This window comes from Dipodomys spectabilis, unplaced genomic scaffold (genome assembly GCF_019054845.1).
Source record: "Dipodomys spectabilis isolate Male_0828 unplaced genomic scaffold, ASM1905484v1 ptg000241l, whole genome shotgun sequence".
Classification (NCBI taxonomy): domain Eukaryota; kingdom Metazoa; phylum Chordata; class Mammalia; order Rodentia; family Heteromyidae; genus Dipodomys; species Dipodomys spectabilis.
In genome coordinates this window covers 5,683,009-5,706,957 of record NW_024870918.1, presented here as the reverse complement: position 1 = coordinate 5,706,957, position 23,949 = coordinate 5,683,009, and the positions used below count along the sequence as shown (strand labels likewise).

Genomic DNA, 23,949 nt, shown 5'->3' with positions numbered 1-23,949 from the left:
AAGAGCTCAGGGACAGCACCCAGGCCCCAAGTTCAAATCCCAAAATTATTTTAAAAAAATAAAATGAGTCAAACTGAGCACCTCTCAACTGCTCCTCAACAGACCCAGGAGATACCACAGCTCCACTCTCTACTGAGAGATTCCCACCACTAGAGGGAGAGGGGAATGTCAGAAACCATTATCCTTTAACTTAACCACTGTCGGGCAAAATGTAGCTTTGAAACACTTGCACCTGCAGTACCAACTTAATGAAGCCAACTAGCAGTTTCTTTTTTTTTAAACCAATAAAATAGAAGAGAAAAATACTAATTTGGAAGATACCAAGCAGTTATTGTTCCAGAAACCCCATTGATTTTGTCCTACAAGTATGTCTGCATAGATATCCTGGGTCTTTAGAGAAAATGCATTTCTCACTGTGGTTCATGTCCAACTCTGAGAAAAGTTTAAGAAGCACACCTTCAAGGATGTGGGAGGAAGAAAAGCTCCGTCGACAGATACCAACAAGTCTCAGGCCCACAGCTCATTGTTCTGTGCTAAAGAGTTAGAGGATTCAACTTAACTAAGTCACCCAACCTGATAAGAGTCATTTAATTTCTCAGCTTCTCTTTCTCTGGGGTTCATTATATACAGCCACCTCTCAAGGTCAAACGTGGGCTTCCTTTCCCAGGTCTATAAATGGCATGTCGGTTCTCTTCTCAAGAGACAGCGTAGCGTTTACCACGATTGCCCCCAAGGCTTTTTCTCTCTGTGACTAAATCCTGAACTGCTCTAGCTCTTCATATTTCCAAATAGCAAGAACATTCTCCCTGCGAATATAACATTGTCTAAAACTCAGCTCATCATCTCTTGACAAAAGGAGAGGCTAAGCTAGGCACTGGTAGCTCACACCTGTAATCCTAGCTACTCAGGAGGCTAAGACCTGAGGATTGAGGTTCAAAGCTAGCCTAGGCAGGAAAGTCCTTGAGACTCTTTTTTTTTTTTTGGGGGGGGGTCCAGTTATGGGGCCTGAACTCTGGGCCTGGGCACTGTCCCTCAGCTCCTCAGCTCAAGGCTAGCGCTCTACCACTTGAGCCACAGCGCCACTTCTGGCTTTTTTCTTTTTTTGCTTATGTGGTGCTGAGGAATCGAACCCAGGGCCTCATGCATTGCAAGGCAAGTGCTCTACCACTGAGCCACCTTCCCAGCCCTAAGTCCTTGAGACTCTTATCCCCAATTAGGCAGAAGGAGAAGGAGGAGGAGGAGGAGGAGGAGGAGGAGGAGAAGGAGAAGGAGGAGGAGGAGGAGAAGGAAGAGGAGGAGGAGGAGGAGGAGGAGGAGGAAGAGGAAGAAGAGGAGGAGGAGGAGGAGAAGGAGGAGGGAGGGGGGATGGGGAGGGGGGAGAGGGAGAGGGAGAAGGAGAAGGAGAAGTAGTAGTGGTGGAGGAGGCAGAGAAGGAGGGGGGGAGGAAAAGAAGAACTCCACAGTCCACTATTTAGATAGATAGATAGATAGATAGAGATAGAGATAGATAGATATACTGAGTGAGTTCCTACCTCCCTCACTAGACAATAATTTCTTTGAATGCAGTGAACATGTATTCCTCATCTCCCAAGATCCTAGTCATTAACTTAAACATGGAAAGCATTCAATGACAATTTTAAAATGAATATGCTTTTAGTTCAAATGAAATAATTTATTATTATAAAAAATAATAAATAGGGGTGCTGGGAAGGTGGCTTAGTGGTAGAGTGCTTGCCTCACATGCATGAGGCCCTGGGTTTGGTTCCTCAGCACCACATAAACAGAAAAAGTTGGAAGTGGCACTGTAGCTTAAGTGGTAGAGCACTAGCCTTGAGCTGAAGAGCTCAGGCCCTGAGTTCAAGCCCCACAACTGACAAATAATAGTAATAATAATAATAAAATAATGATAGTAAATAGTGCCAAATGTGATGACTCATACCTAGAATCCCAGCTACTAGATCACTGTCTCAATAAAGTAGACCATCTTGGGAGGTAAACAGCTATAATCTAAGCTATTCATGTGATGGAAGCAGGAGAATTTCATTCCCGGACAGCTGTAGCAAAAGTGTGCGACCCTATCCATAAAGCAAACTAAAGCCAAAAGGGATAGAAGCATGGCTCCTTTAAGCTCATGGTTTATAGATCAAGCACTCTACTGCTTTCCTAAGCAAGCTAGAGACCCTGAGTTCAAATCCCCAAAAAGTTCATCATCATTGTCCTCATCATCATCATCACCATCATCTAGGTGTAACGGTATACCTAAGTATGTGGTAGCCCCACCTACTTATGAGGTTGGATTGCTTGAGCCCAGAAGCTCAAGGTCACCCTGATCAGTATAGTGAGGCCTCATCTCTTAGAATCAAAAGAATGATGGTATTATACCATTTGTCAATACACGGAAAGACTTGGAAAAAATATGTTAAGTGAAGTAAGTTCAGGCCCAGAGAAAGCAAAGGATGCAAGCTTTCCCTTATATGTGGAAGCTAGATTGGGCTCATAAACTTATTAGTAAGTACATTGGGTGGTATGCAGATACATATAAATGTATTACCTGAAAAATGATGGATTCAAGGGTGACCTCAAATTTTGAAATTCTTTAGAAAGGTAAACTCAACATTCAGTAAAATAAAGACAGGAAGCAGGTACTCAAAAGGGGTGGGGTAGAGCCAAGGGAAAAAAAGATAGACAAATGAAGAGAAGATGGGGGAAATGCAGTCAAAACTCCAATAGAGCCGGGATCCCGTGGCTCACACCTGTAGTCCTAGCTACTCAGGAGGCTGAGATCTGAGGATCACGGTTCAAAGCCAGCCTGGGCAGGAAAGTCCGTAAGACTCTTATCTCCAACACACTACCAGAAAACCAGAATTGGTGCTGTGGCTCAAGTGGTGGAGCGCTAGCCTTGAGCTGAAGAGCTGAGGGGCAGTGCCCAGGCCCAGAGTTCAAGCCCCACAATTGATAAAAATAATAATAGCGGGGGTGGGGGGGATTGGGGGGAGATGGGAAGGGATGGAAAAAAATAGAAAAGAAAATAATAATAATAATAATCCTATATATAGCCTACAAAATTTAAAAAGAGTAAGGGAAGGAGTAAGTAGAGGAGGGCTGGGTTAGAATATTGAAAGGGGTGACACTGATCAAGATATATAGTATTCATAAATTGTTTTCTTAAATGGCAACTTCTTTGTACAACGTGTAAAAGATCATAAGAAAAAACAATTCTAAAAATTAAAATAAAAAGAATGATGATTTAGAAAACCAGTATAATGTAGCCAGTCTCACTCCCTGGCCATCTACACAGCCTTCTAAACCTTTGGTACCCTCAAGGTGAGACAAGATGAAGACAGTTTTAAAGAGAAGTTTCAAGCCACCTGACCACGCATTAAAAGCCTCTCTGCCTGGTCATTTGTATGGAGGTGAACTGAACAACCCCAAGTCCCTGTTATCAATTCTCTCCAGGCTTAACAGCAAATTGGGGAACACGATTTATAAAAGTAAGATAACCTGAAAAACCAAGAAGTCACAGGCTTCGGCTGCCTATCTTTCTTTCCTTTATAGGAAAACAGCTTTTATTGTTGTTGTTTCTCTGATGCCTAAGGAGGAGGAAAAAAAAGAAATTGAAGAGAGACAGTGACAGACTTGTTAATTCCAGAGCCCGTGCCAAGTCCTGTCTTAAAGGAAGGACATCACAGGCGTTTTCTTCTTCCAAGAAGTGTAATGCTTAGATTTCTCGCTTTCTTTCTCTTTCTTTCTTTCTTTCTTTCCATTTCCAGCAGCGAAAAGCACATGGCCTGAGCCCAAATCGCAGGCAACACCACAATTTCCACAATTCAAGGGTTATCTTCCCTGTCTTTTTCCTCTGTGTCTGTGTGTTTCCTCCAACAAAGTGGACTGGAAAAGTTCAAGCTCAGTTCACAGAAGGGAACATTCTGTACTCGGCAAAACAGGCAGGGCTGCTCTGTGTAAAACAAGATCAACAGGCTGATCTCAGCTGCAACCCAACAACAGCAGCAGCAGCAGCAGCAACCCCGGCCAACCCCGGGGGCCTGGCTTGGAATCCCTGGGCTGTCAGAGGCTCTCTGTGCAGTGGGCTGCGAAGGTGGTCACAAGTCCCGGATGACCTTCCTCTACTCCTAGTCAGTGGCTAATACTTCTCCCCGGAGAGATCGAGGAAGGTGTGTGGCTCTGTCTCTGTGTCTGTCTGTCTGTCTGTCTGTCTGTCTCTCTCTCTCTCTCTCTTAATTACAGCTGAAGCATTTCCAAGGAAACAGCCCCCTGCACGTGCACTTTGGCTTGGCATTGACTGGTGCTGTACAATCTGTTTGGATGTTACTGTAATCAGATGACAGCTGTAATACTAAATTCACTGCCACTGCCCAGACTTGGGCTAAGAAAGGGAAGGGGAAAGAGGCAGGGAGGGAGAAGATCCCATGTTAGAGTCAAGTTCATTGTTGTCCCCGCCCCATATCCACCCCCACCCCCACCTTCACCTCCTAGCTTTTCTGTCTCCCAGATCCAAAGCTCTGTCATGCTCCTGGTGGCATTTGCGTGCAATTCAATACACACTGAATCCTTATTTGGTTCCAGGGCCTGTCCATAAAAGAATAAAATAACACCTGTCCATAAAATAATAAAATCATACCCGAAGCAAGGTTTTCCTAGAAAAATTAAAAACCTGCCATTGAAACCAGAAGACTGAAGACAGACAGACAGACAGAAAGAGGCAAGCAGTGTGGTCTGTGGAGAGCTGGGAAGACCAATGGCCATTTCTACACCCAGGTGGATGTTTTGACGTAGGGCATCGCAGATGGCTGGAACGGAGCTGCTTCTCCCAGCGCTCCCTCTGGGTTCAAGTCAAGTCTTTCTGCAAAAGGAAGAAATCATTTTAAAAAATAAAATAATAAAGCTACAAACAACTGCTCAGCAGGGGAGTGGGCTGGGCCTCAGGCCTCTTTTATTTTTAATTAAGTCATTAGTGATTTGTTTTTGTTTGTGAGACAGGATCTCTTGATGCAATCCTGGTGCCAATGCTCCATCTTTGCATTTCAGTCTCCCAAGTCTGGGATTGCAGGTAGGAGCTACCATGCCTGGCTATCTCCAGCTCCCTTTAAAGGTAACCCCATCCTGTTCTATGGTAGGATGGTGGAGAGTAAGAGGTGTGAGGCATCCTGTGGAGAAAGACCAACCAAGATGCCTGACCTTAGATCCTGTTTGACAGGACATGACCGTGACATTAGACAAGTTCCAAGACTTCGTGCCCATCCGTCCCTGGGCTCGGCCCTGTGAAGTAGGAAAAGAATACCCATTCGTAGAACTATTGCCTAATATGAAATTTAAGGAAATAATAGGTGCCTTTGCTTGGCATAGAGTGGGTTATTTAGTCAATCATAACCATTATAATTTTTAACATAGGTACTGGGGTCAGAGAAAGCTTTTAACAGGTTGTCAATACAGAACCTCCACCCGCCTGTGTTCTACAGGATCATTCGTCACCCGTGTTTCCACTGCTTATTTACTTAGTGAATATCTATTGGACAGCTGCACGTGGCCTGGAGTTTTGTGCCCTGCCCGAGGCCCCAGGGCAGCAAAGCCTCGTCCCCAAGAAGCTGCCTCACCTTTCTGCTGTGGGTGGTTGCCATGGATGGTCAGGAGCAAGAGATGGATGATCAGAAGCAATTGCCTGATTGAAGACAGCGCTCTTCCAGAATGTAAACAACTCCTCCTCACTTCAGGACCAGAACTCTTGCCAGGGCTTGGGAAAACAAGTTACACAAGCACCTTTAGAGGAGCCGGGCATGCCACAGTACAGCTCTGCTACACACCAGGGCAGGAGGTGATGGGTGGCCCTGAGGACTAAGTCCTCAAGTGACCAAAGACCAGGCCAGAAGTGCAGTCAAGCACCAGGCTCTGAGCCACCACCGCAGGATAAGTTCACAACTTCTCTCCTGCCATCTTTGCCATGATCCCATCATTCAAGAGGCAAACCCATCATAGGCCAGAAGACCTAAGGCCCAGGCCAAGTTGGATTTCCTTGGAACTGCTCAGTGAAACATTCTGAGTTCTTTCTTCCCTATGTAGATCGCCTGTCTTCACTCTCTGGCTCTACCCCTGAGAGACGGTCTCAGAAACAGCATAGAAACAGCATGTCCCGTCTGGAGTCCTCTACCAAAGACTCATGCCAAGTCCAGCCAGTCACACGTGAATTCAGAAGGCCAGAGCCGACATAGGGGAGGAAATCTGAAGGATCAAGACACACAAATCCAAGGACTAGGCAAGGAACTGAGATCCCAGAGGGAGTAAATGAAGGGAAGGAGTTCCTGGAGAATTAAACTAGATTTCGCACCAACCCACACACATCTGGTGGGAAAAGAGACTTGAGGGAGTGATGTTTGCTGATCATTCATTATGTGCCAAGTGCTTTAAATATATTCTTTTATTTAATCCCCACAATAATCCTGGGTGGTAGGTAGATGAAGAAACTAAAACTCAAAAGATCTTAAATAACTTGCCGAAGGTCCTTGGCTAAGGACATGATAACGCTTGCACTTGAACCCGGATCTATTCTGCTTAAAAGCTCAGCTTTCTTTCATTACAATATTCTCCCCCCTTATATGCAAGAATCTCATTAAGCCCTCCTGGAACCATCTTACACTTTTATTTCAGTTATTTAGTAACTAAAATCTCAGAGTATTTTTGTTTCTGTTTTTGTGTTTTGGCAGTACTAAGGCTTGAACTTGGGACCGCATATTTGCTAAGAAGGCTTTCTACCACCTGAGCCACGCCCCCACCGAAGTCCTTAAATTCTCATACCAAATTCCACTCTCTAGTCTTCTATATCTTTCTCTATCTCAGTATATGTCATCAATCATCAATGGTTATTGAACATCCATGAGGTGCTAAGCTCTGTTCCACAGGACCCAGAAAGAATAGTTGAGCATAACACTGCCTTCAAGGTAATTCTAGTCTGTCTAGATAGCATATCTTGTATAGCAGAAACAAATAAACCTCTGAATCTTAATGAATTCACACAACCGAAGTTATTTCCTATCTTCACCACATGCCCGTCGTGATCACCCGAATCCTCACCCATACAAGAACCTAGGCTAATTGGAAATTCTTGGACAACTAAAGTTATCTTAAAAGATGTTAGATGATGGCAAACCTACCACAAGTCTGGCAATGGAGGAAAACCTGAAAAAATTGAGTGATATCTCTAATAATGACAGTCCCAGAGCCTTGTACCCCAAATTCTATACAACAATGCAAGACCAAATAATTCAATATTCTCAGAGATAGTCAAGCCTTTTATCTAAGAACTCAACAGAGAAGGAATCTCTCGCTTAGAGTGGAGAAGTCATGAAGCAAAAGATTTTTTGCTAAGCATTAAAGAGTGGAAAGAACTTAGATGGGCCTATAAGAAAAAAAGAATCAGTTGCATCCACTTTAGCTCTTAATAAGGTGTCCATCATCAGACATGGATTGTTCCAGGCCTGAAAGAACAACGTGGGTGAACAAGTCTGAAGGTAAAAGTATGCACCATGGGCTTGAACCGAGCAGAGTGCTAGAATCAGGGGGAAACGGCAGCTCTTCAAGAGTATGGAAGATTTTTGATCAGGAGAATACTATGGATATAGTGGTACTTTGTGGATTATAATCAGCGGTGATAGTCTGTCTTTTATTCCTTCTTCTATGCTTCCAATATTTTAAATGCTTTACACACAAGATGCAAAGATAGATGAGGTTCGATTCCTGCCCTTAACTTGCTCCAATCTTCAGCAGGAGAATAAATGTGTTGCTTATTTATAATATCCTTGCCTTCCAAAAGAGATTGACATCAAAGAGATACTTTGATGGGCAGAATTTGGAACTTCAAGGAAACAAGATGATGACGAAAAGATCTGAGGGTTGAGCGGGATAAATTGATAAATAGGCTTGGCATGGTGCTAAGGAATCTAGAGATGGAGAAGGCCGAAGCCAGCCAGCACAGCTGGAAGAAAGAAAAGAATGGAGGGTTGGAAGAAGTGGAGAGATCAGGCAGCTGGAAGAGGAAGGAAAGGCTCTTGGAATGAATGGAGATTGTGGCTGGGAATTTATATGAAATTTGGCTGTGTGGTGTTGAGTGTAAACCCTCCACTGATCTCCCTTGTGAGCATTTCAGTAAACTTTACATTTCTGTGATGCTTTGGGAGAATCCAAGTGGGCAAATAGGTGGCAACAAAGTATTGACTATGGCCTCCAAGTGGATTCGAGAGCCAGTCATGGTTTGTTAAACAGATCTGTGCAATCAGATTTGTATAAGATTAACTGGCTCATTCTAAGAGCAAAAGAGTTAGCCAAGGAAGTGTTTATAAAGGAGAGGAAAAGGGCTGGGGACATGGCTCAGTGGTAGAGTGCGGGCCTAGCAAGCACAAGTATGAGGCCTTAAGTTCAAACACAGTATGGAAAAAAAAAAACAAAAAGTTCTCTAAAAGATGAAATATGATCCTGACACCGGGTATTCAGAAACTAGAAAATAACCCCATTCTACTTGGACTCCTACAACACATTCCAGTCCCAGGTTCCAAAAACCACACTTGCAAAGATACTGAGAGCGGATCAGCCTGGTTTAACTGCACAATCTGAGCAAACATCATTAGACAAGAGCATGAGGGATAAAATCAGGAGGGGCATATTCAATAATCTAATTCAACCATCAGGTTTTACGAACACAAGATGCCTATATTTACCTGCAGATTATTTACTCAGCATTTTACTGACCCTCATTTACTTTCTAGCTTTTACATTATACACACACACCAAAAAAAACAAACAAACAAACTTGGTTGTGATTTGGCTAAAAATCTGGTGAATTCATTGATTTCCTATTAGCTTACTGATAGGAAAAGCTTGTGACTATTAAAAACATACTTCTTGACTTACAGGCAACTGTCAACTCGGCAATTTTACCTCTACTGAGCAGAACCCAAGGTATCCTGAGTGTGGAGAACAAGTATGTGTGCCTGTGTAGATTTCAACTGTCCACCTGGGAAATCACCCAATCAGCATTTATTCCAATAATCTCATACACATTCATGGCTCCCTTCACTCCACAAATGCAGGGCGTACATTTTATATAGCCAGACAATTACCATGGCAAGAATAAAAGGAAATAGATACTTATCAGCCTCCCAGGGAGAAAGCAGAACTTTTGTTGCACTTTTGTTGAAGAGGAACAAGATCCAAGAATGTGTATTCCATTCAGAATATGAGTGAGTTGAAATCACATTGTACTTCATAAAAACATAATTCATTTTTCTCCTAAAGATTTCATGAGGGGGGAGGGAAAGAAGGAGAAAAAGGAGGGAAGGGGTGACAAGTTTGACAAGAAATGTACTCTCTACCTTACGTGTATAACTGTAAACCTTCTGTACATCACCTTGACAATAAAATTAAATTTTTAAAAAATGCATTAGGATTCAGTTCACCTTTCTCCTGTTTCTAGATTTAAGTCTACCATCAACACTGAATTTTGGTCTCCTCAAGAAATACTGTCACCTCAACCTGGGTATTGCTTTTCCTAAAATACCTAGAAGAACCGTAGCAGTGGCCGAGAGACCTCATGTCACTCTCCGGGGTCATACACTATGCCCAGAAAGGCTGAAAAGTACCCAGGAGGAAAGTAAGCACCTATAAGGAAATTGATGGTACTCTAAAGGTGGTACTTTAAGACATTCTTTCAGCCAATAAACATTGACTGAGCAATTACCATGCTCTAGAAACTACGCCAGGGTGCTAGAGATAAGGCTAAGAGCAAAAAGAGGGGGGAAAAAAAGGCATGGATTTTGACATCCTAGAGCCGGCCATCTGAAAAGGGAGATGGTTGTCAGTCACACAGACCATTACCAATTGATCACGGTGACAAAGGGTGACAAATGATGACTTTGAGAACACACGTGCAACACTTCACCCTGACTTGATGGAGAGGTCAGAGAAGCACTGCTTAAGAAAGTGAAATTCAAGTGTGTGTGTGTGTGTGTGTGTGTGTGTGTGTGTGTGTGTGTGTACACAAGTATGCACATTTCCGAAGTGAGAACTCAGGGGAAGGTGACTTACCCAAAAATCTGGAAATGGGACTGGGAAGAGAAAGGGGTCAAGCAAAGTGAAGAATCAAGCAAAGCCCCATAGAATGAAGAGCCCGAAGCGTGTGTTTCCCTGGACCCTTTAGTGACGAGTAAAGTCTCAAGAATTCTGCTGTCCAGGCTAAGATGCAGCACGGTCCTAAGTAGCTCAAGGAATGTCCTTCACCAAGAGGCCTAGAGCTGGCGGCCAGATACACAGCACAAGGTAAGAAGACAACAGACAGGCAGATAGGAGCCAGGACGTAAGGTGACGCTGGCAGAGTAAGGTACAAAGGGTTCTATGAATCAGCATACAGGAGGTAGCACAGCACCCTACACAGTAAGTATGCAATAGATAAGCGCTTTCACGGTTGTTTTTATTTATTTTGGCACATCAGCATGACCTGGGACAGGGTCCACTCTGCCCACTTATCTCTGCCTACTCGATCCTTCAGGAAACCCTTCTCTCCACCACTCCCTGCCACGTCTCTGGAGACAAACACCCATATAAATAGAGCAATATATATTTTTATTTCCCAGGATTGTCACATCTTGCTGAACTTGAACAGAACTGAGCAAATAGCTCTGTCATCCTCTGTAATACAGTCAATCATTCACCAGAGCTGCCTCCCTCCCTGTTCTCCCAGCTGCTGGGGCTCAGAAACCCATGTGATCCCTACTAACCTGATGTCATTCTTAGGCCTTCATTTCCTGGGAAAGTGGATAGGATTCTTTAGGCCAGAGGGTGACTCCTCCATCTTTTGATCTCGCTAAGCCATTGAACAATCATCTGCTACTTGAAAAATATCAGCATTCTAATGAAAAAGAAATGAATATATGGATACTCAAAAGATGAATCTCAGAGCTTGGAAGGTGGCTCAGTGGTAGAGTGCTTCCCCTGCATGCATGAGGCCCTGGGTTTGATTCCTCAGCACTAAATAAGCAGAAAAAACTGGAAGTGGCACTGTGGCCCAAGTGGTAGAGCACTAGTCTTGAGCTGAAGAGCTGAGGGACAGTGCCCAGGCCCAGAGTTCAGGCCCCATGATCAACCAAAAAATAAATAAATAAATAAATCTCAAAAAAATCAGAGAAAAAAATTTAGACTCAAAAGTAGACATAAGGTATCATTCCATATATTGAAACTTCTAGAAAAGGGTAAAATTAATTCATGGTAAAGAAAACAGGGATAGAAGTAGGGACAACTTGCTGGTTTCCAATGGCTCATCTATAATCCTAGCTATTCAAGAAGCTGAAATCTGAGGATCACAGTTGGAAGCCAGCCCAGACAGGAAAAGGCTATGAGACTCTTTTTTCTTGGGGGTCCGGTCGTGGGGCCTGAACTCTAGGCCTGGGCGCTGTCCCTCAGCTCTTCAGCTCAAGGCTAGTGCTCTACCATTTGAGCCACAGCGCCACTTCCGGCTTTTTTCTTATGTGGTGCTGAGGAATCGAACCCAGGGCCTCGAGCATGCAAGGCAAGTGCTCTACTACTGAGCTACCTTCCCAGCCCCAAGGCTATGAGACTCTTATCTCCAATAAACTACTCACAAAAAGCCAGAAGTGGTGCTGTGGTTCAAGTGGTAGAACACCAGCCTTGAGCAGAGAATGTCTCAGGAACAGCACCCTGGCCAAATTCAAGGCCCAGGCCCAGCATTAAAAAAAAAAAAAAAGAAAGAAAGAAAAGAAAAGAATTAGGGAGGGAAGGAAGGAAGGAAGGAAGGAAGGAAGGAAGGAAGGAAGGAAGGAAGGAAGGAAGGAAGGAAGGAAGGAAGGAAGGAAGGATAAGAAGGCTTAAAGGAACTTTTGAAAATTGAATATGACTGTGTCTCATTTTTGAAAGCAGTTATATTGCATTAACATTTGCAAATGTATGCTTAGAGAGAGTGTATTTTATTGCATGTAAGTTATACTTCAATAAAGTGATCTTAAAATAAATAGGCATTCCATTGCCTGACCAAGAGATCAAAAGTAAATCCCAAACTAACAGCAAGAAACTCCAGCTAGCCAGACACACTGAAGCCTTTGTATCATTCCCCATCCCCACCTCCTATTTTTCCTTTTGGCAAGATGTTTGTCTTTATTATTTGAACTAATGGAGGGAAACCATGACAAGGAGGATCTAGAAAGAGAATAAATAATCCACAAGTCATTTACATCTAGTGGCGCTGGAATGTGTTTTGGTGCCTCTGTGAAATATGAATCGAGTCAAATTAACATCCAAAAATACAATTCAAGTCAAATAATCAAGTTTCCCCCAGAAAGAGCTAGCTTATTGAAAGCTCCTCTTTTCTTGCCTGACCCCATTTGTCCCTTCCCCTCCTTCCAGCCAAATTTTCCCCATCTCAAACCTTCTTTCCAGCAGCCTACACACCCAGTGTCTGCCTGCCTTCCTTCAGCATTAACTTGCAATGAAAACAGGAGCACTGTTACTTTAACCATTGCAACAAAGAAAAAAAAGGGGAGAAAGAAAAGCTTGGAAGTGCTCTTACGAATGAACTCGCAAATAATTGAGAACAGATTCTACAAAACTCGAGTTCTTCTATTTAACATATAGCTTAGCTGCACAGGCTCTGGGAAGTCTTTCTGGGTATTCAGCACCCTAACCCCAAGTCCTGTACTTGTGAGGTTAGATTCACCCCCACCTCCTGTCCCTAACACTCTGTACTTTGTTCGTCATGGCATTTACCACGTGAAAGGCAGATGCCTGTTTACTAATCTGTGTCCTGGACCAGACTGAGAGCTCTTTGAGAACCGGGGCCTCTGAGGTCACTATTGCATCCCTAGCTGCTAGCACAGTGACTGGCTCATAGTAGGTGCTTAGTAAAGAGCTGTTGGGTTGTTATTGTTCTGGACACCAAACAGCAGAGTTTATTTAAGGTTCTCAACATCAAACTGCACAAACAGGAAAACTCTGGTGCTTCCAAGGGGAACTCCACCCAAACAGAGCTCCAGCAGGAAATTCCAAAAAGTCAGTATCTAGCACAGAAATCACTGTTGCAAGTATTTCAAGGCAAACTTGCCGGTGCTGATCTCAGAGATGCTGTGAAATCATCGAGAAATTTCAGTGCTTTAGGAGTCATCCCAGCAGAGCGCCGGGGCTCAACTTTGGGTTTTCTAGTTACTCAGGACGAGGAGACCTGGAAGGTCAAAGTTCAAGGGAAGGCCAGGCAGGAAAAAAAAAATCGGTGAAATCTCATCTTCAAATGAACCAGCAAAAACAAAAACAGGGCTGGAGGTATGTGTGGCTTAAATGGTAGAAGTGCAGCCAAGCAAACAGAGCAAGCCCTAGGCCCTGAGTTCAACACCACCCATAAGAATTCTCCTCCCGGGCAGGTGACAGTGTCCAAATGAGAAGAGAGGAAAATATGGAGCATGTTCCCTCTTGTCACTAGACCCTGTGGCAGTTAACGCAGTTCTGAAGTTGGCATCAGTGAGGATAAAGCCTGGCCACTTGGATTCCCAGTGTCCCAGTGAACTACGATCCTAATGCCACCTCAGACAGTGCTTGCTAAGTCCCCTCTGTACATTCTCCAGAGCGATACACAGTTTAGCTGCCTACCTGAATCAGCCATAACTACCATGACATAGGCATGGGACCTTAAACAGAACAAGAAGAGAGGAACAAGGAGGAGAAATCTCAGTTATAACCATCTATAACTGCTCAACGCTCACATACTGTTCAATATTCTAAGGTATGAATCACCCCAATTGTTTCTTTCCTACAGTGGCCTTCTGGGGGTTCACCTTTGGCCCACTTGCTCCGTGCTGAGTGAGGAGAGAGCAGAGAGAGAGAGAGTTTAAGTTCACTGGCATTGCCACATTGTCAACACGAGGATTAGGAAATAAACAACCGGCTAAAACAAGCATTTGAAAGTGTCTGTGTGTGGCTTTCCATGGATTCTCTTTGGTGTTGAAGTATAAAGCACAGACATTTGCTAATTGATTGCTAAAATGCATAGTTAAGAAGTGACTTGTAACCAGGCACCTGTGGCTCACACCTGTCATCCTAGCTGCTCAGGAGGCTGAGATCTGAGATTGCTGTTCAAAGCTAGCCTAGGCAGGAAAGTCTGTGAGACTCTTATCTGCAATAAGCTACTCAAAAAAACAAAACAAAAACAAAAAAATGGAAGTGGTGCTGTGGCTCAAGTGGTAGAGCACTAGCCTTGAGCACAAGAAGCTCAGGGGTAGTGCCCAGGTCCTGAGTTCAAGACACAGGCCCAGCCAAAAAAAAAATATATCTATATCTATGTATACATATATAGATATAGATATAGAGAGAGAGAGAGAGAGGGAGACTTGTGTGGGAGCTGGGCATGATGGAATATATTTATAATCCCAACGTTCAGAGGAAGAAGTGAGTGAGAGGATCATGAGTTCCAGAATACACAGTGAGACACTCTCTCTCTCTCTCTCTCTCTCTCTCTCTCTCTCTCTCTCTCTCTCTCTTCTCTCTCTCTCTCTCTCTCTCCCTCTCTCTCTCTCTCACACACACACACACACACACACACACACACATACATAGAGTGACCTATGCTTTATTATTTGGCTAGGTTTGATCATCAGTACCACAAAATAATAATAAAAAGCCAGATACCAGTGATTAATGCAGTAGTCCTAACAACTTGGGACTCTAATATCTGGATTCTTACCTCCAATTAACCAACAAAATAAAACTGGAAGTAGAGGTGTGGCTCCAATGGTAGAGTGACCACATCCTTGAGTAACAAAGCTAAGCAAGAGCTCAAGTCCTGAGTTCAAGCACAAATAATAATAATAATAATAACAACAATAAGGAAGCAGAAGGAGAGGAGGAGGAAAAAAAGCAAAAGGGGGAGGAGGAAGAAGAAGAACTTAAAAGTCCATTCAAAGAAATGGAGAGGGGAAAAACAGAGTGAAAGAAAAGATAACATTGTCCAAAAAGAAATGTACTCATTTCCTGACCTATAAAACAGTAACCCCTCTACACACCACCTTTACAGTAACAATAAAAGAAGTGATGTGGTGAAGGCAACAGAAATATGTTGTCACTTATTCTGAATTAAACCAGTCATTCACAAAATGAAAAGAGTTTCAAAGTCTACTTTAACTTTAGAACTTGAATCTTGGTCATATCCTTACCTTTGTAAATTACACACAGTGATTCCTGTCCTTGGAGACTGGCCATGAGCACTGAGTAGATTTGATTATTGATAATAATAGTACTAAGAACTCTTACTCTGTGTCTCAGAAGCTAATACATGTTACTGAAGGACTAAGCTAACTCCATTCTAACTCTAGTTAGACATATGCCCTCTCCTTCCAGAATGCCCATCCAAAATCGGGCCACAGTGTCACATGCCTGTTATCCTAACTCATCAGGAGGCTGAAATCCAAGTTCACAGCCAACTTAGAGAGGGAAGTTTGCAAGACTTCGTTTCCAAAAGAATCCGTAAAATGCTGGACTGGAGGCATGACTAAAATGGTAGAACACCACTCATGAGCAAGCAGTCTGTAAGAGCATGAGACCCTGAGTTCAAATCCCAGTTTAAAAAAAAAAGAAAGAAAGAAAGAAAAGAAAAGAAAAAGAAAGTCCACCTGTGGTGAGCACACATTTGTAATTCCAGCATGCAGGAGGCAAATACAAAAGGAGCTCTAATTAGAGGTCAGCCTAAGCTACATAGCAAGACCCTGCCTGGAAAACGGAAACATAACAAACAATGCCCATCGACCACAGTTTCCTTGGCACTTCCCACCTTAGGAATGTTCCTTCCAGCCTGACCACACCGAAGGCTATGACTGCACTCACGTTCCCACCAGGTGTGGACCACGAAGGGCCTCTTCTACAAGGCAAAGCTTGGCAAACTGCTGGGTTCCATTAGACGAAGCCATTTGACTGGTTTGGGAGGAAGTGAAGCGTTCACATGAATAGGAACTGGGAGAAAAGAAAAGAAAACACAGAGGGCCAAAGTAAATATTTAAGAAACACGATTTAAGGACCTCTAGTCAGATCTTCCTAGCATGGAGTTGTGGTGAGCACAACAGCTTCTCCAAACATGCACAATTCTAACAGTGCATTGTAAATAATACAACGGTGCCAACAGAGCTGATAAATACTTATTTATCATGCTTCCCCGGGGATAGGCAAGTTAAGAGGTAAGAAAATCAAATCAAATGTAAGTCATACAAGGGTGGGGCCCGCTCTCCAGAGGGAGCTTGGTCAATGTTAAGACTTAAGAGACACAGTTCTAGTTTATAAAGATTCCAGTTGTACTTGACCTTTCACCTGTCTGATAGGTGGGAGGAGTTTCTCCCAATCCTGCAGATGACATCTTATGCCAGAGACATTAGGAGACTGGGAAGGGTGATTGGCTAGTCCACTCTTGCTCCCTTCCCAGTCACTACCCAACAGTGCCAAGCCCATCTGCATGCTCAAAATTGATGTTGGCGCAGGCCTGTAATCCTAGCTACTCAGGAGGCTGAGATCTGAGGATCAAATGGTTCAAAGCCAGCCCGGGAAGGAAAGTCCATGAGACTCTTTATCTCCAATAAACCACTCAGAAACCGGAAGTGGCACTGTGGCTCAAGTGGTAGAGTGCTACCTTGAGCTGAAAAGCTGAGAGACAGCGCCCAGGCCCAGAGTTCAAGCCCCACGACCAACAAATAAAAAAGTTTATGTTGTAAATTTGGCTCAGGGCAGACTTCTGCTCAGAGGAACTTCTACACCTTTGCTTAGTGCACAGGGAAAGAAGAGGGTACTTCCATACATGGAATCGGGTATGTGGTCTAGGAAAGAATGGGGTACACAGCCTGCTTTCTTATGCAATCTTCCCAAGTATATGAAGTCTACTTTGGAAGAAAGGGTTCAAGGTAAAGGAATAACATGAGAATAGATAACATATACCAACAGTCTCTTTCTCCAGCATTTTCTCAGGCTTTATGAAAAATGGGGGTGGTTAACTATAGGCCGGGCAAGAAGAGGCTGATAGAAAGTCAGATGAAAATATAGGGACTGGAACTGGGAAGGTAGCTCAGTGGTAGAGTGCTTGCCTAGCCTGCATAAAGCCCTGGGTTCCATTCCTCAGCACCAATAAACAGAAAAAGCCAGAAGTGGTGCTGTGGCTCAAGTGGTAGAGTGCTAGCCTTGAGCAAAAGAAGCTCAGGGACAGTGTCCAGGCCCAGAGTTGAAGCCCTAGGACTGGCCAAAAAAAAAGTGTGGACTTAGTTGTTGGTGGCCTGTAATGCTAGCTATTCAAGAGGCTGATATCTGAGGATCTTGGTTCAAAGCCAACCCAAACAGGAAAGTTCATGAGCTTCTTTTCTCCAATTAACTACCAAAAATTGAGAAGTGGAGCTCTGGGTTAACAGGCTAGAGCACTAGCCTTAAGCACAAATACCAAGGGACAGCACAAGGCCCTGAGTTCAAGATCCAGGACTGGCACACACACACACACACACACACACACACACACACACACACACACACACACACATATATCACATAATGTAGGGTCTTCAGGAGAGATAATTAGATGACATGGGAAAGGCATGGATAAGAGTTATTGCAGGGAAAAATCCTTTACAAAGGAACTTGGAGATGATACAAAGTTTTATGTTATATTGTTATACATTCATACTTACTTCATTATAGAATATCATTCTATAGAATAACATATTTTTCCTTAGAATAATCCATTCTTATTATATCATCATGCTACCTACATTAACTTTATGATATTACATGACAGTACTGTCATGAGTCAGCCTCCTTCAAAAGGCAATGAGCTCAAAACCACCAATAGTAAAGTTAGTTGATCAGAAAGGAAAAGGTCACAATGGGAACACTAAAATGAGAAAGCAGAACAAAAACTGTAACCACAAAGAAGTAAATAAAAAAGCTAAAACTTTGACAAAAGCAAACATAGGAAATAGTCTTCTTTTCACAGGGCTCCTAAAACCCTAGGAATGTCTTGAGTATCTGGAATGTCTTTTGAGTCTGTTTTTACTACGCCAGACTTTATGCCCAGGAGATGGCCTGGAGTGACTAAAAGACCCTTGGAGGGTAGTTTCCAACAGAAGACTCCTTCCCTGTGTCCTGTCTTCACCTGGCTGTTCATCCACAGCCTTAGTTAGATCCTTTGCCACAAATTAATGTCTATACATTGTTTCCCTGAGTTCTGTAAACCCAACTTGCAAATTGGTCAAGCCCAAGGAAGGGTAATGAGAACTTCAATTTCATGTTAGCTGGTCAGAAGTAGAGGCCAGGCCTATTGCTTAGAACTGGAATTGGAAGTGGAGGCAACCTGATAAGATGGAGACTTTAACTCTGGATCTACCGCACTGCTATCTCCAGGTAAATAGTATCAGGACTGAACTGAATTACAGGCTGCAAGGCTGGACTGTGCAGGAGAATTGTGTCATGTGTGGGAAGACCCACACATAGCAAATCACAGAAGTTTGTTTTATGAAGAGTGAGTAGAGATGACCATTTTTTTCTTCATAGGGAAATTAAATGAGGTGACATAGGGGGCTCTTAAAGTTGTCTTTCCCTCATATTCACATGTGCATTCCATCAATAAACATCTCCATTGAGTATCAACAAAGTAGGAAGTTCGGTGTTTATAAACACCCCATCTTACCCCACACTAATGGGTTTCATAAGAATCCAAGAGTCAAGCTAAATATGGTGGCACATACCTGTAATCCCAGCACTAGGAAAGCTGAAGGAGAAGGATCAGGGGTGGATCTTTGGTCAGCGCTGGCTATATAGCAAAAGTTCACACATATAGACACACAAAAAACAATCTGAGTTCAGATTCTGCTGGGCATCTGTCATACACCACATGTTCCAGTGTTCAGTGCATACTGAGACCTTCCACCTTCAACCAGATGAATGCAACAGTGGAAAGTCCTGAGGAGAAAGGGCCTATGAGCCTGTGGTTGCCTTACCTGAAGGAGAGATTCCTTCTATCATGAATTGCCTGGGATGGTGGATAGTTAGGTAAAACAAAAATCAATGACGGATTCGATCAACTAAAATTACCTGCCTCTTATGAAAGAGCATTCAAATTCTGAAGAAGGGTTAGTGGTAGATAAAACCAACCTAACATAACAATAATAATGATAAATAACCTGAAATGACCTTAAAAAAAGGAGGGGGAATGGGTGAGAATCTGCCCCACCCCACCTTTATGGGCATGCCTGCTGACCCTCAACAGCTCCTAGAGAGATGGGTCTGTACATTTTTAGACACCATAGAAAGAGTTCTTTCTGCCTGGCCTGCTTCTGAGCATTGTACATTTTGATAAAAATTTAAAACAACGCAGCAGGCAAAAGAATAAAGGCTCTCCCTCTTTTCGTCTCAATATAACTATATATAAAGGGCAGACAGCCAAAAAGTTCACATCCAGAGACTCAGGTGCTATTTGTAGCTCCCTAATGAACAAAACTTTTCAGTAATTCACTTGTCCATGTATTGTGTTATATCAAGAACCTGAAGCTAGGCACATAGTAGGCATTCAAAAAGAGCTTGTTGGATGGATGGAGAGATGGATGGATGGATGGATGGATGGATGTGTGGATGGACAGAATTTCCAAGATCAGTCCACAGTCTGTCCAACTTCCCACAAGCCTACAGTGACATCAAGACTGTCCACAGCAATACTGTCCATCCTGCACCAGAGACTAGCAGTAGACATTTCCTTACATGCTGACCCCCAAGAAGAATAAATTGAATAAAGAAGCTAAATGGACTCATTAAAAAATACTGTTCAAGCCATGCTCTGGTGGCTCATGCCAATAATCATAGATACACGGGATACGGAGATCTAGGGATTGCAGTTTAGAGCCAGAATGAGCAGAGACTCTTATCTGCATTTAATTAGCAAAAAGCCAGAAGTGGAGATGTGGTCCAAGGGATACAGCATCAACCTTAAATGAAATAATTCAAGCAGGAATACAAGGTGCTGAGTTCAAATCCTAGTACCAGCAAAAAAAAAAAGGTTGAACCAAAACAACAACAACAAAGACAGAGATAAGAAACATAACCCAAGACCCACTTACAGCTAAGCAATTAACTTCAGTTGAATCACAAACAATAAGCTTTTATTATGTGCCAAGGGCTGAGGGTAGTGAGTAGAACCAGACATGGTGTTCCTATTCTTCCAGATCACTTTCTCTGGTCCCCTAATCTCTGGTCCCCGCACCCCCCCATGCCGCCATCTTGTTACTAACCAACTTCCCAGCCCACTTCATTTACCTGTCTAGGTTTATTAGAGAGTCCCCAGTCCAACGTGATGCTAACTCCCTTCAAGTATCTATCTCCCTGGTCCTGTCTCTCCTGTCACCCATACCTGACCATCTTCCCCTGTGAGTGAAGCCAGAGTGCCACTTCCTAAGCTCTCACCCAGCAGTGTAGACAAAGTCTCGTCATTGTACCACTGGAGGCCATTTATAACACATGAGCTGACCCCAGCTTCTTCCAAGTTTTCACCTAAGTCAGTAGCAACTACCTGCTCAGACACTCAAACCAGAAATCCTGTTGCATTCCCCTCTCTCGTTCCCGCTCCATGTCCAAACTGTTACAATGGCTATCGATGCCATTCCTGACATGAAGCCTGAGTCCCCATTCTCTCCAGCTCCTCCCCACAGTACTTCTCACCCAAACCCATGAAATGGTCTCTGACTTGCTCCCCGTTCGATTCTGGTCTTCTAGTTTGTTCACCCAAAGAACTTAAGGAGAATCGTTGACTCTTAGCCTAATACATACAACCACGTTGGGCCTCACTCACCTCACTAACAACTGAGTTCTCTGATTATGAAGTTACTTTGCTGACTTGCCTGCCCTGCCAGCTGTCCTCATCCTCTGTCAGATCTCCAGTGGAAGCTGAAAGGCAGAGTATGTAAAATCTCAAGTGAGATAACAGTTCTTGCACTTCTCAAGAGAGATGACTTGAGGGGCATGTTATAGAATAGCACATGAGCTTCCCAGAGGGATTAAGCTCCAGTCTATCCCAGTGAAACCTGGAACAATTCATCCTTCACTGCTTTGCATCAATTCTCCATGTCTCTCTCTTTCTCTTTCTTTCTTTCTTTCTTTCTTTCTTTCCTTCTTTCTCTCTCTCTCTCTCTTTCTTTCTTTTTTCTTTCTTTCTTCCTTCCTTCCTTCCTTTCTTTCTTTCTTCCTTTCTTTCTGTCTGCTTGCTTTTCTTTCTGTCTGTCTGCCTTTCTTTCTTTGTTTCTTTCCTCCTTCCTTCCTTTCTTTATTTCTTTTTCTTTTGGTGCCAATCCTGGGTCTTGAATTCCAGGCACTGTCCCTGAGCCTTTTTTTTTTCCCTCAAGTCTAGTGCTCTTCCACTTGAGCCACTGTGCCACTTCCAGTGTGGTAGTTAACTGGAGATGAGTCTCATGGACTCATGAGACTGCCCCAGCTGGCTTTGAACTCAGATCTCAGCCTCCTGCATAGCAAGGATTATAGGCCTAAGCCACCAGCACCTGGCTCATTCTCCACTTCCTTATTGAAACGTCCTTATATGGCCTCCGTGTACGGAAGCTACAAGTTTGACTTTGTCACCTTGTTGGAAATCAGATTCATGTGATGAGTCTTGTGCACTATGTCCTGACCCTGACAGGCCATTGTCTTGAGAATGAGAAACAACTTTCCTACAAAGTCCGGCACGATGCCTGTGCATCATTCCCGTTGTCACTTCCATCCCGTGGCCCCTTTCCTACCCCTTGTCTCCTTTCCATTCGTCGAGCATTCTAAGCACTTTACTACCTTGGAACACTCTTTTCTTTTTCTTTTGAGACAAGACATAGTGGCTCAGGCTGGCACCGAACTCATTTCATAACCCAACCTAACTTCAAATTTTTCATCCTGATAACTCAGCTTCTCAAGTGCCCCACCTCAGGACTTTGCACACTATTCTCTTGTTCTGGAGCATTCTTACCCAATTCCTCATCTGCATGCCTAATCTTCTTCCTTAGGGTTGCAGCTCCAATCGCCTTCCTCAGAGAGACCTCCTAACGCTTTTGTTGTACCTCCTCCCATGGCACTTAACACAACCCGTGGCCCTGTTTGTTTGTGTCTGCTTTGTCATTCTGTCTCTCCAGCTGACTGGAAGCCCTAAGAGAACAGCAATCTTGCTTTCTTAACCAGGACATCAATGCCTTTCTTATTTATTTTTAAAGATTGAACAAACACAGAGTCCTTGCCCTCAAGGAGCTCAGAAGACAGTGGAAAAAATCTTGCCCTGCACACGATGTTAGAGGTCAGATAGCTGTGAGCAAAAGGCACTCCTGGAGCCCAGGGAAGGGGCACAGAGCCCACAGTGGTGGACAAAAGAAATAGACCTCATGTTGCTAACCACAGCCTCCAAGTTGCCTGAGACACAGACAGTAAACGAATTCTTCTTGCTCTGTTCTATGTCCTCAGTGCTGGCCAGAGTGGACACAGCACGGGCAGATAGCCTGAATGAATGGATGAATGAATGAATGAATGAATGGGTTTTTCCCTCTCGTCAAAACCAAAAGGATTGACTACAAATCTGGGTTGAAAATAGTCAAAGTAGTTAAAAGTGTACTAAAATTCAAAATCATTAAAATACCAAGTCATAGGAGATGTTACAGGAAACCATAGACTATCCACTTAACTGGAAAAAAAAACATAGCCATTCACTGAGTACCAGTGAAGAATTTGTAATAAGATAGAAGCTCATACTATTGATCAGGAGGAGAAATGGGAAGGAGTAGAGTAATACATGTATATTACAAGTACTGCTATGTCAGACACAAAACAGCATCCATAAAATGAGGATCTAGGATAGGAAGGGGAATAATTAGGAAGAACAATGGAAAGGGTGACATCAATATGCATTGTACTCACAACCCAACTTATGGAATTATAACCTCTTTGGACAACTACTTAACAATAAAAATATTTTTAAAGGGCCTGGGAATCAACAAACATATTCAGATGATTTCCTTTTCATCCTCATTTTACTGCAAATTCTAAGCATCTGTAATAAATAACAATCTTTTTATACTTAAACATTGATTTCCTCCTCCTCCTCCTCCTCCTCCTCCTCTTCCTCTTCCTCTTCCTCCTCCTCCTTCTCCTCCTTCTTCAACCTCAATCCTCACATCTTAGCCTCTTGAGTAGCCAGGATTATAGGCATGAGCCACCAGCACCTGGCTGGTTTAAATCTGATGAGAAATCAAAACAAAATACCAATTAGTATTTCAATACCAATACTTGCTTCAGAATAATAACAGGATAGAAAAAAATAAGTATGTTAAGACTCATTAGTCCCTCTGTCCTCAATAAATTCTATGTCTACAATTGGTTTACATGTTTATTTACTTATCCTTAGCAGGCTTCATCATATCTTTAGAAATGGAGGCACACATTTTTATACATAAACCATGAATGGCTCTCAGGCCTTGTTTTGTTTTGTTTTGTTTTGGTCAGTCATGGGCTTGAACTCCGGGCTTGGGTGCTATCCCTCAACAATTCAGTTCAAGACTAACACTCTACCACTTGAGCCACAGCGCCACTTCTGGTTTTCTGAGTAGTTTATTGGAGATAAGAATCTCACAGCCTTTCCTGCTCCGGTTGGCTTTGAACGGTGATCCTCAGATCTCAGCCTCCTGAGCAGGCGTGAGCCACCAGCTCCCAGCTTCTCAAGACTTGTTTTTCAAAAATGAAGAGAAGTCAATCTTTAAAAGATGGTTGCATTGGGGAGTCTTCAAGATGTACTTCTTTGTATGCAAAGACATAAATCCATCCCTTACAATGTAGATTGGATTGAGGCAGGCTTCAGAGAGCTCCAAAGATGTGGGACAAGATGTGCTAACAGAAAGAAAGTCCTTGGAAAGGGATGTT

At 43.2% G+C, this 23,949-nt stretch overlaps 1 long non-coding RNA gene across 9 annotated transcripts in view; it reads right to left on the bottom strand.

Moving 5' to 3' along the window:
* Positions 1 to 3,467: 3,467 nt before the first annotated feature.
* LOC122124702 overlaps positions 3,468 to 23,949 on the bottom strand; it is a 45,109-nt gene continuing 24,627 nt past the window's right edge. The window contains exons 3-7 of one of the 9 annotated variants that reach the window (XR_006150621.1): positions 15,824 to 16,002; positions 5,613 to 5,749; positions 5,197 to 5,277; positions 4,488 to 4,861; positions 3,468 to 3,955 (exon numbers count right to left, since the gene is read on the bottom strand). This is a non-coding gene — a long non-coding RNA (uncharacterized LOC122124702). Of the gene's footprint in view, positions 3,956 to 4,487; positions 4,862 to 5,196; positions 5,278 to 5,612; positions 5,750 to 10,778; positions 10,910 to 15,823; positions 16,003 to 23,949 lie in introns of all 9 variants that reach the window. The other 8 variants (XR_006150616.1, XR_006150614.1, XR_006150613.1 and 5 more) reach the window with 8 other exon arrangements.